Below are 5,000 nucleotides of genomic sequence, written 5' to 3'. Positions count from 1 at the left end.
AGAAGCCGAGCCGAAAAAAGTTAAAGTACAAACGTGCAAGCATACTAACCTAACCCTAGGTAAGGCATGTCAGAGCGAAAGACAGTAAACTCGAATGAGCCAAGAAAGAGCGGTGCGGGGCCGGTCGGAGCGCACCCTTTTCTCGGTGGCTGGCGGGCGAGAGAGTGCTGCGTCGCCGGCATCGGCGTCGAAAGAAGCCGCGCCGAAAAAAGTTAAAGTACAAACGTGCAAGCATACTAACCTAACCCTAGGTAAGGCATGTCAGAGCGAAAGACAGTAATTTCGAATGAGCCAAGAAAGAGCGGTGCGGGGCCGGTCGGAGCGCACCCTTTTCTCGGTGGCTGGCGGGCGAGAGAGTGCTGCGTCGCCGGCATCGGCGTCGAAAGAAGCCGAGCCGAAAAAAGTTAAAGTACAAACGTGCAAGCATACTAACCTCACCCTAGGTAAGGCATGTCAGAGCGAAAGACAGTAATTTCGAATGAGCCAAGAAAGAGCGGTGCGGGGCCGGTCGGAGCGCACCCTTTTCTCGGTGGCTGGCGGGCGAGAGAGTGCTGCGTCGCCGGCATCGGCGTCGAAAGAAGCCGAGCCGAAAAAAGTTAAAGTACAAACGTGCAAGCATACTAACCTAACCCTAGGTAAGGCATGTCAGAGCGAAAGACAGTAAACTCGAATGAGCCAAGAAAGAGCGGTGCGGGGCCGGTCGGAGCGCACCCTTTTCTCGGTGGCTGGCGGGCGAGAGAGTGCTGCGTCGCCGGCATCGGCGTCGAAAGAAGCCGAGCCGAAAAAAGTTAAAGTACAAACGTGCAAGCATACTAACCTAACCCTAGGTAAGGCATGTCAGAGCGAAAGACAGTAATTTCGAATGAGCCAAGAAAGAGCGGTGCGGGGCCGGTCGGAGCGCACCCTTTTTTCGGTGGCTGGCGGGCGAGAGAGTGCTGCGTCGCCGGCATCGGCGTCGAAAGAAGCCGAGCCGAAAAAAGTTAAAGTACAAACGTGCAAGCATACTAACCTAACCCTAGGTAAGGCATGTCAGAGCGAAAGACAGTAAACTCGAATGAGCCAAGAAAGAGCGGTGCGGGGCCGGTCGGAGCGCACCCTTTTCTCGGTGGCTGGCGGGTGAGAGAGTGCTGCGTCGCCGGCATCGGCGTCGAAAGAAGCCGAGCCGAAAAAAGTTAAAGTACAAACGTGCAAGCATACTAACCTAACCCTAGGTAAGGCATGTCAGAGCGAAAGACAGTAAACTCGAATGAGCCAAGAAAGAGCGGTGCGGGGCCGGTCGGAGCGCACCCTTTTCTCGGTGGCTGGCGGGCGAGAGAGTGCTGCGTCGCCGGCATCGGCGTCGAAAGAAGCCGAGCCGAAAAAAGTTAAAGTACAAACGTGCAAGCATACTAACCTAACCCTAGGTAAGGCATGTCAGAGCGAAAGACAGTAATTTCGAATGAGCCAAGAAAGAGCGGTGCGGGGCCGGTCGGAGCGCACCCTTTTCTCGGTGGCTGGCGGGCGAGAGAGTGCTGCGTCGCCGGCATCGGCGTCGAAAGAAGCCGAGCCGAAAAAAGTTAAAGTACAAACGTGCAAGCATACTAACCTAACCCTAGGTAAGGCATGTCAGAGCGAAAGACAGTAATTTCGAATGAGCCAAGAAAGAGCGGTGCGGGGCCGGTCGGAGCGCACCCTTTTCTCGGTGGCTGGCGGGCGAGAGAGTGCTGCGTCGCCGGCATCGGCGTCGAAAGAAGCCGAGCCGAAAAAAGTTAAAGTACAAACGTGCAAGCATACTAACCTAACCCTAGGTAAGGCATGTCAGAGCGAAAGACAGTAATTTCGAATGAGCCAAGAAAGAGCGGTGCGGGGCCGGTCGGAGCGCACCCTTTTCTCGGTGGCTGGCGGGCGAGAGAGTGCTGCGTCGCCGGCATCGGCGTCGAAAGAAGCCGAGCCGAAAAAAGTTAAAGTACAAACGTGCAAGCATACTAACCTAACCCTAGGTAAGGCATGTCAGAGCGAAAGACAGTAATTTCGAATGAGCCAAGAAAGAGCGGTGCGGGGCCGGTCGGAGCGCACCCTTTTCTCGGTGGCTGGCGGGCGAGAGAGTGCTGCGTCGCCGGCATCGGCGTCGAAAGAAGCCGAGCCGAAAAAAGTTAAAGTACAAACGTGCAAGCATACTAACCTAACCCTAGGTAAGGCATGTCAGAGCGAAAGACAGTAATTTCGAATGAGCCAAGAAAGAGCGGTGCGGGGCCGGTCGGAGCGCACCCTTTTCTCGGTGGCTGGCGGGCGAGAGAGTGCTGCGTCGCCGGCATCGGCGTCGAAAGAAGCCGAGCCGAAAAAAGTTAAAGTACAAACGTGCAAGCATACTAACCTAACCCTAGGTAAGGCATGTCAGAGCGAAAGACAGTAATTTCGAATGAGCCAAGAAAGAGCGGTGCGGGGCCGGTCGGAGCGCACCCTTTTCTCGGTGGCTGGCGGGCGAGAGAGTGCTGCGTCGCCGGCATCGGCGTCGAAAGAAACCGAGCCGAAAAAAGTTAAAGTACAAACGTGCAAGCATACTAACCTAACCCTAGGTAAGGCATGTCAGAGCGAAAGACAGTAATTTCGAATGAGCCAAGAAAGAGCGGTGCGGGGCCGGTCGGAGCGCACCCTTTTCTCGGTGGCTGGCGGGCGAGAGAGTGCTGCGTCGCCGGCATCGGCGTCGAAAGAAGCCGAGCCGAAAAAAGTTAAAGTACAAACGTGCAAGCATACTAACCTAACCCTAGGTAAGGCATGTCAGAGCGAAAGACAGTAATTTCGAATGAGCCAAGAAAGAGCGGTGCGGGGCCGGTCGGAGCGCACCCTTTTCTCGGTGGCTGGCGGGCGAGAGAGTGCTGCGTCGCCGGCATCGGCGTCGAAAGAAGCCGAGCCGAAAAAAGTTAAAGTACAAACGTGCAAGCATACTAACCTAACCCTAGGTAAGGCATGTCAGAGCGAAAGACAGTAATTTCGAATGAGCCAAGAAAGAGCGGTGCGGGGCCGGTCGGAGCGCACCCTTTTCTCGGTGGCTGGCGGGCGAGAGAGTGCTGCGTCGCCGGCATCGGCGTCGAAAGAAGCCGAGCCGAAAAAAGTTAAAGTACAAACGTGCAAGCATACTAACCTAACCCTAGGTAAGGCATGTCAGAGCGAAAGACAGTAATTTCGAATGAGCCAAGAAAGAGCGGTGCGGGGCCGGTCGGAGCGCACCCTTTTCTCGGTGGCTGGCGGGCGAGAGAGTGCTGCGTCGCCGGCATCGGCGTCGAAAGAAGCCGAGCCGAAAAAAGTTAAAGTACAAACGTGCAAGCATACTAACCTAACCCTAGGTAAGACATGTCAGAGCGAAAGACAGTAATTTCGAATGAGCCAAGAAAGAGCGGTGCGGGGCCGGTCGGAGCGCACCCTTTTCTCGGTGGCTGGCGGGCGAGAGAGTGCTGCGTCGCCGGCATCGGCGTCGAAAGAAACCGAGCCGAAAAAAGTTAAAGTACAAACGTGCAAGCATACTAACCTAACCCTAGGTAAGGCATGTCAGAGCGAAAGACAGTAATTTCGAATGAGCCAAGAAAGAGCGGTGCGGGGCCGGTCGGAGCGCACCCTTTTCTCGGTGGCTGGCGGGCGAGAGAGTGCTGCGTCGCCGGCATCGGCGTCGAAAGAAGCCGAGCCGAAAAAAGTTAAAGTACAAACGTGCAAGCATACTAACCTAACCCTAGGTAAGGCATGTCAGAGCGAAAGACAGTAATTTCGAATGAGCCAAGAAAGAGCGGTGCGGGGCCGGTCGGAGCGCACCCTTTTCTCGGTGGCTGGCGGGCGAGAGAGTGCTGCGTCGCCGGCATCGGCGTCGAAAGAAACCGAGCCGAAAAAAGTTAAAGTACAAACGTGCAAGCATACTAACCTAACCCTAGGTAAGGCATGTCAGAGCGAAAGACAGTAATTTCGAATGAGCCAAGAAAGAGCGGTGCGGGGCCGGTCGGAGCGCACCCTTTTCTCGGTGGCTGGCGGGCGAGAGAGTGCTGCGTCGCCGGCATCGGCGTCGAAAGAAGCCGAGCCAAAAAAAGTTAAAGTACAAACGCGATGCTAATGAGCGAGCCGTTGTCTCGACTAATATGTAGGGGGCGTTCGATCGAGCGTCTGGCTTGAGCGCTTGTCGGCCTAGCAGAACGGTCGCATTGTTATGCCCGGGTTTTAGGCACCGCTGCAGGCGGCCGGCAGAGCTCTTGTTTGTGCGAAACTGAATGGATCGAGCCCGAGAGAGGGCGAGCAAAGAAAAAACGCAAATCGCTCCGCCTGGCACTGCCGGCGAGAGCGTGGACGTCGCGGCCAGCGACTGTCGAAGCTGAGTACGGCCGCAGGCGATCGCCTCGGTCTTAAACGAATGCGACGAGCACGCGCCGGGCGGCCCAGCAAGGGCCGAGCGCAGCTGTCGCAGCTATCTGGTTGATCCTGCCAGTAGTGATATGCTTGTCTCAAAGATTAAGCCATGCAGGTGCAAGTACGAGTTCTCGTAAAGCGAAACTGCGAATGGCTCATTAAATCAGTCTTGGTTTATTTGGTCTCGTAAGCGAAGTGGATAACTGTGGTAATTCTAGAGCTAATACATGCATTAAGCGCCGACTTCGGGAGGCGCGCTTTTATCAGATCAAAACCGACCGGGTTCGTCCTGTGACGTTTGATGACTCTGGATAACCACGCGGATCGTACGGTCTCTGCACCGACGACGTATCATTCAAGTGTCTGCCCTATCAACTGTCGAAGGTACGCTACGTGCCTACCTTTGTGATAACGGGTAACGGGGAATCAGGGTTCGATTCCGGAGAGGGAGCCTGAGAAACGGCTACCACATCCAAGGAAGGCAGCAGGCGCGCAAATTACCCATTCCCGACACGGGGAGGTAGTGACGAAAAATAACAATACAGGACTCTAACGAGGCCCTGTAATTGGAATGAGTACATCCTAAAACTCTTAACGAGTATCCATTGGAGGGCAAGTCTGGTGCCAGCAGCCGC

General features: G+C 55.4%; 1 non-coding gene across 1 annotated transcript in view; it reads left to right on the top strand.

Moving 5' to 3' along the window:
* Window positions 1–4,424: 4,424 nt before the first annotated feature.
* The window catches only part of LOC144413395 (small subunit ribosomal RNA), a 1,809-nt gene continuing 1,233 nt past the window's right edge, over window positions 4,425–5,000 (top strand). The window contains exon 1 of the ribosomal RNA XR_013469429.1: window positions 4,425–5,000. This exon is cut by the window's right edge and continues 1,233 nt beyond it. This is a non-coding gene — a ribosomal RNA (small subunit ribosomal RNA).

Source organism: Styela clava, chromosome 15 (assembly GCF_964204865.1).
Source record: "Styela clava chromosome 15, kaStyClav1.hap1.2, whole genome shotgun sequence".
Classification (NCBI taxonomy): Eukaryota; Metazoa; Chordata; class Ascidiacea; order Stolidobranchia; family Styelidae; genus Styela; species Styela clava.
This window is presented reverse-complemented; position numbering and strand designations above follow the sequence as displayed.